This window comes from Ciconia boyciana, chromosome 20 (assembly GCF_034638445.1).
Source record: "Ciconia boyciana chromosome 20, ASM3463844v1, whole genome shotgun sequence".
NCBI classification, from domain to species: Eukaryota; Metazoa; Chordata; class Aves; order Ciconiiformes; family Ciconiidae; genus Ciconia; species Ciconia boyciana.
Window position 1 is genome coordinate 5,119,239 of NC_132953.1, and position 14,496 is coordinate 5,133,734.

General features: G+C 41.0%; 1 protein-coding gene across 4 annotated transcripts in view; it reads right to left on the bottom strand.

Moving 5' to 3' along the window:
• The window catches only part of ARHGEF12 (Rho guanine nucleotide exchange factor 12), an 81,646-nt gene that overhangs the window by 65,613 nt on the left and 1,537 nt on the right, over window positions 1-14,496 (bottom strand). The gene's annotated exons all lie outside the window — the stretch shown is intronic.

Below are 14,496 nucleotides of genomic sequence, written 5' to 3' on the forward strand. Positions count from 1 at the left end.
GAAAGTTAAACTGAGTGTTAGCAATGCCCATGCAAGTAAGCTAGAAGACCCACAAGCTTTCAGGTTTCAGAGCATTTTGCTACAAGAGAGTTAACCAAATGCTTTTTAGGATCCTAGATACCAGGTGAGAACCCCCTAAGAAATACCCCCAACTTTCTAAGTACATTAGTGGACACAGCTTCAGCAGTCACTATGTGAAACTCAAGGGACAGCATCTGTAGAATTCCAGGCAAAATTCAATTTAAAAACTGGCATAGAAGAAACAAGAGGAGGTCAAATCAAATGCAGGACAAGCTCCAGAGTAGTATTACCCACAAAGGAAAAAGCAAGGATGATTTAGACATGAGAGAAATTGGTAAACTGAGCAGGGTGGGAAAATACAAAAGCAGGGGTAGAGGATAAGAAAATACAACAGCTCTCTATCGCTTGAGATACAATTTATTATGCACCTCACTGAATGATTCACCATACAAATCCTCTAGCTCTGCTCTGAACAAAACCCACCTTCCGGGCTGCAGCCAGCTGACTAAAAAGCACATATCAGCACAAGTTAGGATTAGACTGGCAACCTACTTTACAGAGTCAATCATTAGAAGACTGAACCACATCTGTCTGTTTTTAATGCATGGCTGCATTAACCCTAAGCCAAATGTGGTGCTTAAAAAAATCATCTTAAAAAAAGAAAACACTGAAGTCATTAAAACTTTAAGCACAACTGTTAACTGCAAGCATTTACTAATAACAGATATTACTGAAGTAAAGAATCTGCTAAGAAAAGAAAAAATTACAGAAGGACCCACCATTTTCTACACACAACATGCTACTGGACAATTTTCTACAGACAGTAATTAAAATAAAAAAGTTCTAGTACAAATATGGAAACTGATTAAAGGACAGCTGTAAAGTCTGCTAAATCTGTGACACAATAAAAAAAATACCTATCTGTAAAAGCAAAAAGTTAAATATCCTTTATGAAAGAGAACCCTAATTCTTTCACACTCTCATTGTCTGGGCTGACTTCTGGCATAGGAAAATGGGATACATGGAGCTTCATTTAAAAGGTCATACTGTTTCCTTCCTTGATCTTTTACCATGAACAATTTTAGAAGGCATTAAACATTTCAGAACCGCCTATCTAAACAAATTTTTGCTTATCCTGTCATTGAATTAAGTTCAACCGATTCCAGTAAGCCTGCTATGAAAAAAAAAAAGCACCCCCCCAAACCAGCTCCAAAATATGATAATGCCAGTCACTAAATTCAAACTTGAATCAATGCCAAAACAGCATACTAAACTAAAGAGAGAGACAAGTAATTATCATATAGTTGACAATTTGGAAAGAGAGAAAAAATGAGAACAGGGATACTCCATTTTCTAAGTCAAAATCTACTTCATTCATAGCAAACTGCTGAACACTGTTACTAAAATTGTGTCATAATTCAAAGAGATAAAATCCCAAGACAAATTACATGGTTTTAGCACTGAATACCTTGTTATGGTACACTCTAGAGCTGGAAATTTTCAGCAATAAATACTTTCAGGACTAAAAAACATCTATAACTGCTCATTATATCTTGAGAGCTGAGGAGGAGGGGGGAAGCTTGACTTATTCTTTCCAAAGGATTTTGCAGGTTGTTCTCAACTCACCACAGACTTCATCCTGCCCCAGCTTTACAGTACACATATAAGTATTCCACATCTGTAGCCTTACACTCCCAAATTCTAAAAGCGGGGGGGTGTGGATGGACACGACCAACAAAAAAACCCCAACAAAATGCAAAGTAGCAATACCTGTATTCATAGCCCCAGCCTCTGAAAAGGCAGAAATCCATTTCTTTAATGCACTAGAACGTACTTTCATTCTGTCATTGCTTCAGTGAGACAACGAACATACAACCACCGATATTTAGAGTTCGCAGTGTTTCCAGACATTGCCTATGAGCCAAATACCAGTTTGAGTTATCTCCCCTAGAATTAATTTTATTTCAGAGTCTGTCCTATTGACAATTTCTCCTTTGCCCTCAAGCCAATGCATAATCAACTGTCTTTTCCAGGGCTCTCCATCTCCCCCTTCACAGCAATCATCATGCCTAAAGCACACCACCAAAGCCATGCAAGGGGTCAGGAGATGAGCAGGGAGAAAAAGGTTTTAGATCTTGACAGAAAGCTTTACCATTGTAACTACAACAATGCATCTGCCTCTTACTTTGAAATTCCAAAGCAAGAGCGTTCCCATAGCTAGTTATACCAGTGTAATTATGATGGTACATTTCCTCAAAGAGGCAGGCCAGCACTTCAGTGGGGCCTGGTAGCTGATTCATCTGAATTTTTTAGTACTTGCTCACAAGCTGAGTACTGCTGCAGCCTCACAAGACACTTCCTGCTTCAGCCTCTGGAGGGGCAATACTGCTAAAACCAGGCAAATTTTAACACAGTAATTGCAGCTGCTTTCCAGATAACACTTGATCATCAAATACACAAAATTAAGTACTACCATTCTGATTTAAGCAGAGCATGCATCCAGCTTACCTACAGAAACTTTAATATACTTGCTCTTATCAGCTAGATCTGAGAGTCATCCATGCTTGCAAGAAACCACAACTCCCTCAGTGTTGTATCAAAGCATGCTCCAAATGCCAATATACAGACCTCCCTCTCCAATTTCCGCTATACTGTATTAACTTAACATGTTCACTACCCATCAGCAGTTGTCCACAAACATCCTCACAGAATTAAACAAAATGTGTTATCACCATAACCAACAGCTGAGTTTAAGTAACTGAGATTATTCAAGTTACTGCATATGCAAGAAACTTGCAAACATAAAAATTAAGCACTGGTCACCAGCAAAACATCAGTACTCAGTGCATTAAATCAGTAAGGGAAATACAGTTTTCTTTAAATTTGTGAACAGCCTGCAGTAAGGCAATTTCTCCCAAGGTATTTTCTGCCCGGCATCTGAAATGGAATATACGTAATCAGACCCACTGCAGCATGGAAACCACCAGGATGCCAACGGAAGTGCTTTAATCTAAAGCAAACATCGCCACGTGATAGAAAAGAGAGAGGAGGGGAGAGTAGAGGCGGATCACAATCTTACAAGACAAAATTCGTTTGCTACTGGGCATTTCTTCCTGCACATTATCGTGCAACCGAATTGGGCTGACTGCTGTTGAGAAACAGATCCTGGGGCCACGGTGACAGCCAAAGTATTTGTCACTGACAAAGGGCTGCCCCACAGATCTGTTATTCCCGTGCCAGATTCATGCAGCCTGACATCTATATCCAGTGCGCACACAGCTGGAGAGGTGACACAGACAAAGGGAGGATGCAGCGCTCATGGATTCTCAGAACATGCAACCACCTTCAGGAATGCTACCAGCTTGAGCACAACTGAGAAAAGTATTTCTTAAAATCTCACAGGAAACAAGCTTTCCATTTTTGGGTCCCAGATATTTGAGTAGGCTTCTCATTGCCATACAGCTAATCGTTGTATTTCAAATTTACTACCACAGCAAACTGATCCAAACACAACTTTGAGAAGAAGATGAAGAGATTTCACATGGGGATTTAAATAAACAAGGTCCCTGAACAGAACAGTCCTTGTTTGAAGTGTCCAGAGTCCCTTTGTGCCTGTCCTCACAACCAATTACAAATCTTTTTTTTTTTTTAAACAAACAAACAAAAACCCAAACCCCACCTCATTATTTGCATGTTCTTTGTTATTTTTTTCCTTTTTACCTAGCTGTTGAAATACTCTTTCAGGGCCAATTGCAGTTTTGATCCAAGAGACACTTCCTGTAAAAAAAAGAAGGAAAAAAAAAAAAAAGACAGACCCTAAGTCCCTGCATACACTCTAAATGAACACTTATTTTGGGGAAAATATATTCCCACTTCCTAATAAAAGCAGAGGAACCAACTTATTTTGGTGGAGTAGACTTCAGCAAGTTTCTGAAGCCATTTGCTGATCCAACAACTGATCAAAACCCATCAATATTCCAAGCAGCATGTTATAGATCTGAAGGAGCCATTTTCTCTGTATATGAAGAGCAACAGATGGAGCAAGATTTTCAGCTCCGAGCTACTGTGATGTTCTTGTCATTGCAGTAAGCAAGCAGGCTCCGTGAAGCTGCCTCCCAGCAGGCACAGAGCCATGATGATTAAAAAAAAAATAAAATTAAAAAAAAAAAGGCAGGGGGGAGGAGGAAAGGGGCAGGTTGTCTCCATCTGGCTGAATTCCAGCAAGAGCATTTAGATTTGCAGGCTGCCCAAAATTCAAACCTGTTGCAAGGCTATTTCCTCTCCCCCTTCCAGCTAAGCTTAATTATCCGCTTCTGCTTTACACGTGACCCAGGAGCTCTGCTGAGAGAAAGAGCCTCCTCCAGTAAGGCTGGTGCTAACTGTCAAAACAAGCCATGATCAGCACACAGCAACTCTTCCCCTTCGCCTGGCACCCGCCAGGCAGCATTACTGTATCTCACAACAGGGCAAGCACATTTCACACTACCAGGAAATAAAGTGTTTTTCTGGCCTAAACCAGGGACTGTGTGTCTGGATTACTAGGGCCAGAGCACAGCCAGATACCCCATGTGTGGCGGGGGAGTCAAAGGCACAGGTGAACAGGTGCAGACACCAAAAAACATAGTTAATGTCTCACTGAGTGCAAAACCTGATAATAAATCTACTAAAAGGAAAAGGGAGAGGAGGTCAAGGTTTGCTATGCAATACATACAGCTGAAGTTCCACTGGTTAACATCCAAAGTAAACAACACTAGCGTTTGAAGCGATCACCAACATTCCTACATCTTTCCACACTGGAAGAACAGAAAAGTATGCTTGCCCCCTTTTTTTTTCCCCCTAGTATTACAGGGTTTTATTCTCACAACAATTTCCATAATGTGAGTGGGCTGAGCATTTTACATAACTTCATAGACCTGACATATCTGAGTGGGAAACTTGGGGCTTTCAATACTACTCAAATGGCTGCCGAGCTTGGCAACATTGTACTTACCACCTGTTGAGTAGGTATTCTCAGACTCACACACCAAGGCACCTATCACTGAAGCAACTAAACCAGAGGCAGAGCAAAGTTCTTTTAGACCATTTACCCATTTCTGAACTTTTACAAGATATCTTCTTTTACTGCTGAACGCTCTATCATAACTCAAGGGTAGAGAAGAAGTCTGTTACAAAGGTATTCATTTTACCAGTGCCCTACAGACTTTGACACATCCTTAGAACAAAGAAAATCCCACAACAATTTCAAATGGCGCTCTCTGCAGTATCCCCATACCACCTTCACCAGCCAAAATGATTGAGCTTGTTGGTTTGCTAAGATCAGATCTGCACCCACATGAACCACTTCCGCTACTGAAACCGCAAGGACTACGCAGGGCAAACCACAACCTATCATTTTGTGTCTCTCAACAGACAGCAAGAACAAATTGCCAGCTTGAGAGCTGCAGTTCATCATTATGAGATCTCTAAGCTAAGAGCTTTTATCCTTGACACAGAAGTATTTGTGATAAACCACGATTCCCTCCCCCTTACATTTAGGGAGTTCACATCATATAAATTCATCCCCTTCTCTCTATTATAGTTCCCCTTGAATATTTTTTTGAAGTTGTTATGATGCTATCTACCTAAGTTAGGTTAGATAGCTATACAGCAGTCTGCAGCAGTGGGGAAAATCACTCTTTTAAAACCAGAAACGACCCGAGAAGAACAGCTTACTTTTGGCCGAAGTTACTCCCTAATTTGGGACATCACATAATCATAGTTTTTTAGAAGGCGGAAGAAAATATCCTATCGACACAGATCAGAAAACCACATTATTTTACTACTTGCAAGCACCAACTTTGAAAGCCACTTAACAGAAGAACAGGAATTACTAGCGTCATGGCTCAAATACTGTCACATGGGACTTACACTCAAACCAGAACAAACTTTAGAAGGCACTAAAACAGCTGAAAGAGTTTTCTGGTCCCGAACAGAATCTGCACAGCCTCCTCAAGAAACAGACAGGTACTCCCAGACACCCAACACATGTCTTCAGTCCTCCACAGAAAACTCAACACAGTTGTAGCCCTGGCTTGTCAGGGTTTTTTGCCTTACACCAGCAGGTCTTAGTCCTTTATGGCTGACACGTGCCTTCAGAGTGCACTGGCAGACAGGAAATCTCTCTCCTATCTGGCAGTTGCCACCACCTCTCCCATTTCTCTCCCTCATTTCCTATTGACTTTCTCATGTCTTACATTGCAGCTTTTTCCTGTTTCCTTTTTCTCCTCGCTCGTTATAGCTTCCCTCCTTCAATTCTGTTCTTTTCCCCTTTTCCCAACACTTTTCTGGTAGTTTTGATCTCAGTCCCTAATCATCAGAATATTTTTTTGCATCTGGGCACAACAGAAGCATGCAATGGTGCCTCTGTGCCACAGGAGCATTGAGAGGAGACGCCTTGTCTGATATGCTGCCAATAAGCTACAGTAACAGCCACTAGCATAACAGGGTAAAAAGACTTTCAAGCAGCTATCAGATACTTTAGGTAAGCCTGCAGGTTGAAGCTTGTATCTTTATGGGAGTGGTGGACTCAGAATACTGTACCTGTCTCGGATCAGTCTAGTGCTTTATTAAATAGATGGGTCTTTTCCTCCAGACTGGGAAATGCTTGCTCAGGTCAATTCAGGTCCCACCTAAGCCTTCCAACCCCGTTCCAGCACTACAGCTCACTCAGGACTCTTCATAAGAGAGTATCTAACTCTTCATAGGTTACTGGTTCATCTTGGGAAGTCACCCAAGCTCTTGGTAAAATGATTGCCTGTGATACCACAAACCAGGATTCACAATCTGCAAATATATTCAAGATCAGCTTCTCACATAAACAAGAATAGTTGTGCTGCTACTCAGGGTTTCAAGGAAGAACAGGCACTTGGATAAAATTAAGATTTCCACCAATATCTCTGAAGACTTCCAAAACGTATTTCAAGAGCTCAGGAGCAGATGGAAACCAGTTCAAGTCTTGCCCTTGCATACACGTTTCTTGTGCAAACTGAGAGCAACCAAGAACTCCCATAACCTGGGGATTCTTCCTTAGGTTTCTAGCATCAACACTGCAACTTCTTTATAACCACCAAAAAGAGGCCCTTTTGCTCAATTCACGCAGTTCAGTCCCTCTTTTACATAGCCCTGTTCCCTGATCATAAAAGTTTTGGTTTTTCTGAACCCTTAAATGAACTGAGACCCAAGTGCCACTTCCAGGACAGCACACACTATTAGCCTGCCAGTCCTGCAAGGGACACTGCCTATCTTCAGCAGGACATTTGACAGTATCCAAGTAACTACTATGACAATGATCCAGACAGATTACAACCAAATTATTTCAAGTACAGGAACTCACGTGCTATGCCTTAGGATCTTTTCCACCTCAGGTATTCAGCCTCAGGAAGGACACCATTAATTTGCTTTTCCAGTGCCAGAGCAATTTAACGAAGTACCTTACCAACTGACATCACAGAGCCCAGAAGCTTCAGTGTTGTCAAAACAAAGCTTAAAATAGCCATATTTAAGCGTTTGCCAACAAATCTAAACAGCAACTTTTCTTATTTACCATCAGACTTTGCTAAATGGTGCAACTATACAAGAAAGGGTTCCTGCCCACTGGGCTTAGAAGTCAAACAGACACAATACTGAAAATACTCAAGGAAAGGATGCAGAGTAATAACAAAGCATAAGTGATGTTTAGTAGACGATTTGTGAATGTCACAGTCTGAACATTGTTTGTTTTGTTTTTACTATTTATACTTATGCTTACATTTTAAACATAAGGACACTGCTTTTTCCTGTCATTTTTAATATATTTATTTTTAAGTGTTTTCTTTTAAAAGAAAAATGAGTAAACCTTGTTTCTTCCTGTCTTTTTCCAAGCATGCTGTTCCTATTTTGTATGTATCCTGCCTTGTATTTTATCCCTTGTACATTCTTAATCAAACATTGCAGGTTTTACATCCCTTTTCAATTTACTAATTACTTTGCTACTGCTTCCCCTATCCTTATTTTGAGCCCTCTCTTCTGACGTTAAGACATTATCTACATCCAGGCTCCTGACCCTTAGTTTAATCAAGCTGAGACGTAAACTAACACTTCTATTTTTTAAACCTAGAAATTATTCAGAACAGGGCCACAGAACAGAACACAGCATCACCTACCAGAAAGTATGCATTCAAGCCTATTTTCTCTTAGTGCTATCGACATCTCTTACACAAGAAAGATCTAGTTATCTCAAAACAGATAAAATATCAGGACTAGAGTGAAAGAAGGGAGAGTGCTTAGGCAGAGGAATATTTGTGGATCCTTAGGAATGCTACAAGAAGCATTTTTGTTAGCATCTCAGATCACCCAGTCTAGAAACTCAAGGATAATACAAATGGGATTCATTAATAAGTCCTACTGCTAATTTTCAGAGGGAAGGAAGAGGCATTCAATAAGAAACCTGGAGGATAAAGCCTTGAAAGCAAGAGCCTAAGCTTATCTTTCAAGCAGCACAGCCGACATACTTCCCCGGTGACCCGGAAGGACCACCTAGAGGTTTAAATGGAGAATTCAGTCTCCAGACCAAGGCAAACACTGCTCCTCTTTGAGACACTTTGCATAACTACAAGCTATAGCACTGGGCTAGCCAGGATGGGGGTTGACAGTTGTAACCATGAGAGGCAAACAATGCTACCCAGAACACTGTGGAAAAAATAGGACAAAAAAAAAAAAGGGTTAACGTCAAAAATCCTGTTGATTATACTCCAAAACTGCTTGGGAAAGCCGGGAAACAGCAGCAGGCACTGAAGCTACTTGCTGAACAGGATTCACACAAAATGCTTAAGGCACAAATTCACTAGGAGACCCCACTTCTTGAAATAATCAAAAGATCTTGGGATATAGTCATGAAATATGTAAAATAACTAGTACAGGTGTCTGCACCGCTTTCCCCAGGCAAATACATGAATGCTCTACACCACCTTCAGATGGACTGCCAAATAATCTTCAATGCCTAAATCACTACTTTTACAATATGATACACAATATTTCTGAGAGTAACTGGAAGACTATTTTGCCTCCCAGTAGGGAGACTGTGGTCAATGCTGCCACACTCAAGGACCAAGAAACTCTTCTCCTATATGTGTCATGCTCATCAATACAGAAGTCAGTTTTATAAAGATTGGTCCGAGAAGATCACGAATTAACACCCACAAAGCTCACCAGTGACCTCAGCAACTTCTGCTCCAAGGGCAAGATGCACGTTTCTTCTCAGGCATCTTTAGACAGGCCAGCAGCAGGCATTAACAAAACAGAACAGTGTTCTTAAAGCACTCCAATGTGCAAACAATATTCCGGAGGAAGAAAAGGGAGGAGCACAACACAGAGGACAATCCGTACGTGACAGTTATTAGTTGTGTCAACGTGCTACCAGCACTCAAACACTACCATGATAAGTCAAAGAGTTCTCTGTAGAACAGACTGCATCAGGCTGGAAAAGTCAAAGAGGTCCCTCAATCTTGCAGCAGGGTTTAGATGTTTCACATTTACCTAGGCCTCTATGGATATTACTTTGAGAGGAATGGTATCCGAAGAGCTCAGATTATGACCAGACCATTTCTCCAGACTTTTCACGCAATCCGTCATACCCTCAAGGCTTTCCATAACTAGCTCTGGCGAGTATTTTTTTGCTGCTAAATCTATCGCGCCCTGATTCCTGTGGATCTGGACAAGATTTTTTAAAAGTCTAAAACTGAAGTAGCCTACATCCCAGTACCGTTCCTAATCTATCAATTCAAAACACTAATAAATGCCATAATAGGAGTTATGTGCACAGAGAGAATTATACACTTCGGCTAACAGATGAAATATCATTCCTGCCTCCACCCAAATAATCATGACGCCCACAGCTCTATTCAAAACTAGAAAATCAAGCTCACCTCAACTTCTGTCTCCAGTAAAAACCCTAATAAACTATGCAGCATGAACTGGTAGCATTTGCTTCCTAGCCAATAGTAAACATTAGACAGCACTCTCTTCTGACAGCTTCAATAAAAGCAAAATAAAAAATGAATTTATGCATAGACTACGTCAACTACTAATTTGGAAACATAGTGAAGGCACAACGATGGAAAGCACAAGATGACTTGCCTCGATGACTATCACACTTTTTAGTCCATAGAAACAGACATTGTGCTGCAGCTCACTTTCTATAAACATTAGATCTTACAAACTCTACTAATTAAATAAATGCACGATAATAACATCTAGCTACTCAAAAACACTAAGGTGTGACTTCCTATGAAGTTCTTGCTCTTACCCTGCTGGAAAAAAATTAAAACTTTTTTCCTATCGTACAGTTAAAGAAGTCCCAGTTACTACCGGGACTTACAAACAGCCAAAGACAGGGAAAGTGCATCTAAGCAGATAAGAAACAATTAGAGTCTATTTTAGTACCAAGTCAGGAGCAAATCAACAATTAAAACCTCTCAAAGGTAATTATGTGTAAATTCTACCTCTCTAATTTTCCAATCATAGCAACAGAAACTACAGCACTGTTATAAATAAAACTCATTTGCAAGCAACTGCATAGGAAGAGTCATCAGTTCCTCAACAAGGTACTGCAAAAGTAGCAAGAGCCTCCATTCTTTTATTGCGCTTTAATAAACAGAATGAAACATAAAGCAAGTTCTGCAGCCGTGCAATTGCTCAACTCTGCAGCATGTTTGGAATGGTTACAGGAAGAAAAATAAAGTTAACTACTATGGAAAAAAAAAAGAAAAAAAAAAGAATTGCATACAAATGTTTCTTTAGTGTCATAACAGGATACAGCAGAGTTCTGATCATCCTTTAGTGGCCAACCAGAGCCTGCAAATGGCTGAATTTCATCCCGGCCCCAGTATGTCCTTGCAAAGAATAAAACCCTTATCTCGCTCGGCCATGTGTCGCCTGCCACAAACGGCAGAACAGAGCAACGCCCAAAGCCAGCCGGCCTGCCCAAGTGCATCTGGGCCAGAAGAGCTCCGAAGCGAGTGAATGCAGGCACACTCATATGCAGTCTCACAGAAGTAACAGGAAAACACCTCCTCTAACACACCCTACCCAGCCACCAACTACCCAGAGTGAGGTCCCAAAGCTAGCCTTAGATGGTCCCTGTAGTCCAATCTTCCCCTTCCAAAATCCTCACGCTGACAGCCCAAAACAGGATCCAGCAACAAAAATTCAACATGGCACTAGTAACTAGACAGGAATTTGTGAAAGAAAAAAAATTAGAAATTTTAGGCTAAAAGGTGTGGCAAATCTCACCTAAATCCAGAGCTGGATGAAAACAAGCAGGCATTTTGTCATTCACCTGACCAATTTTAGATACCTGCTTTAGGATAAGAAATGGTCCCCTAGATGCGCCTATTTTCTTCCACTAACTGTAAAGGCAATCTAGACAAACAGCGCAGATAGAGATGTCTACCTCAAAGGCTTATTAAGTTAAGCAAGATAAATGCCACCTTAGGAGGCCTCTAAATAAATACAGCATAGCTAAGAGAGGATTAAATTAAGAGGGTGTAAATGTTTACAAACATAAAGTGGCAGAGCAATAAGGCTGAAGATGAATTGTTTGATATGGTCCACTGGGCAACAGGATTATGAAAAGAAGCAGCTGACAAAGTAAAAGAACACCCTGCAAGAAAGAAGAGGAAGTAAATGTCACTGCTTCAAGTCTGACTCTCTCATACCATCAGAAGCCATGCAGGGCACCATGGACTACTTTCTGCTTATGTATTTCTAAATCTCCAGCACTATGTTAAAAGATAGTCTTTTTCCTGCTAGCACCCTTTACACGTTTCTCCAAACGCTGAGCAGCTGACCAGGAATGGCACGTGTCAGATGCTTCTTCAGTAACTTTGCTGAACGGTCATTACACTCTCAGAAGTCTTAACATCTGTTATGTCTTTTTGTTTAATATCTGGTATTCCCCCAGGCACTCACTTCCCTCAAGTCTTAAGACACTGGAGGAAAAAGAGACAAGAAAACGATGTTACTTCATGAGCCAGCTGGATAACAGAATCCAACTCAGGCATGAAGCATAACCATTGTCAAAATCAACTAGGTTAAGGTTTGGTCCACAGAGAAAATTATCCCAGACATATGAGATGTGAACTAGCATGACTGTATTTCAGCACAGTCTCGGACACTAAAATCCATTGAACTGTCTTGGGAAAAAGAAGAAAACACTATGAGGAAAAAAAAAAAAGAAGAAAAAAATGCAGAGGGCTTAATGAAAAAATAATTTATCATACTGGCTACAGAACAGCACTAGAAATGGCCATTCATACATTCCTTCTAATTTACACATACTTTAATGCCATACATGACATCATCAACAAGAACGTAAAAGACATAAAACACAAAGGACGGGACAAGTGCAACCTGGACAAGGGAAATATCAAACAGCTATCAAAACACACGGTATGATTGTCATCTTAAACTGAAGGGATACAAAAGGAAATATTTGCTGTCTGTAACAGGGATTTAAGCAGCTATACATATGTAAAATGCAAATATGTAAAGCTAATGTGGAGAAAAATGCAGACCCATGCTACCCTATTATATTCATAATACCATTTGGCACAGATGCAAGCTGAGTTTTTCTGTTTTAGGGCAGTTCCCAATTCGAACCCACCAAGGAAGGTCACTGATAAATACGGAGAGAATTTAACATGTCATATGATTTATACCATGTAGATCTAACGACACTAGAAGCATCAAGTTTATTTATATTGCACCTGCTTTATGATCCAAGCTTAAGAGCTGGATTTAACGAGGCAATACAGAGGCTTCTTGGGCCTAATGGGAAAGCAAGCTTTTCACCAACATACTGCTAGGATAACAGTGACCGAAAAACACTCCCCTCCAGATCCTGCATGATGCTGTAGATAGAACGGAGCAGTCTTGCTCCAGACACTAGTAAGCAGACGTCCACATGATGACAACACGCACCACCATCATATCTGGCGCTCTGCTGAAAGGTTCAGCCAGGGAATAAGTGGGTCATGACGACCGAATTCCCTTCATACCCCCAGAGCTGGGGTTCCTTCAGGCCAGAGGTGAAGAGTAGTGGCAAGGCCAGGCCCTGCTTCTCCGCATTCCCCCAACCACCGCACAACCCCACCACCAGAAAGCTCTGACTGTCAGGGTTGTGGAGACAGCTCCTTACTTGTCATTAAAAGTCTTTTGAACCAGAACCTTAATGGAACACCAAACAGAAACATCCTCTTGACATGACTGAAAGCAAAAGGAAATGAGAAATTTTTTGCCTCTGTTACATTTTCAATTTGGCCGTTCCATTCAATAATGGAAAGTATTTTGTTTTACTAACAAGCAAATTAAATTCCCTGTCCTCGTGCTTTTCCTTTCCATGCATCACTCAACTGCTTCTTGGTATGGAAATCCTGTCGTTCCTTTTGATATCTTGCAACGTGCCTAAGACATACACTCTTAAATACATGATAAAATTCTCGCAAAGCCACTGAAACGCCACCTTCTTTTTACTGTCACTGTCTTGTCTGGTACAGAAGAAAAATGTCCTGAAACTCAAGAATACCTCATGCACATGCACTGCAAAAGAGAAAAAAGTTAGAGAGTTTTCATTTGTCACCTGCTCTGCTAGTACAAACATACTACACAGTTCATTTCAAAGACTCAGTACTCTATGAACAGCACAGTCATAAACAGACTATATGTGATTCTGAGCTGTACTAGAGCCCTTTCGCACTGCTCAGGCACTGTACTTTCTGTTAAGATCTGTGGAGTCATGAAAAGGCCTAAGCGTAAGCGAGAACTACACTCGCTCTCTTTCCTGCCCACACTTGGAGTCTAAAAGGTGATCTCGGGCACCCAAACGCATCATCCCTCTGTCCCAGCCCTGGTTTCTCTCCTGGGCCAGAAATGCTTGTATTGGTCATGAAAAGTCTAAGCAGCGAGGCCTTTGTCACACACGTTCGCACCTTAACCACCAAATACACAAAACCAAGAATATAATAAAAAACATAAAAGTTTTTCAGTTTACAAGTGTCAAAAAAGGTATCTTTTCCTCTCATCAAAAAAACCTGAAGACACTCATTCCATACTGCTGTCTCAAAAGCACATAAGAGGTTTCCTACTTGATTTTTTTTCTCACAGTAGAAAATAAATTTTCTCCCCTGCCTCGGAAGCATCCCAGTACAAGTGAGAATCCCAGGCTGCTAATGAAATGCACATGGCAGCACCTGCAGAGAAGCCCAGAGGCCTGAGCAGGTATCTAAAGCAAGGAACAGATTACTGCTATGTTAGCGTAGACACTAGCAGACCTTCCTGCTCATCAACTATCCTTCCTGTCCTCACCTGAAGTGACCTCTCTTTGGAAGGCTACAATGTTTGACCTCACCAGAAGCAAGTGCATCCTCCACGTGGTTTCCCAGTTCAGGCTCGAGCTGTATC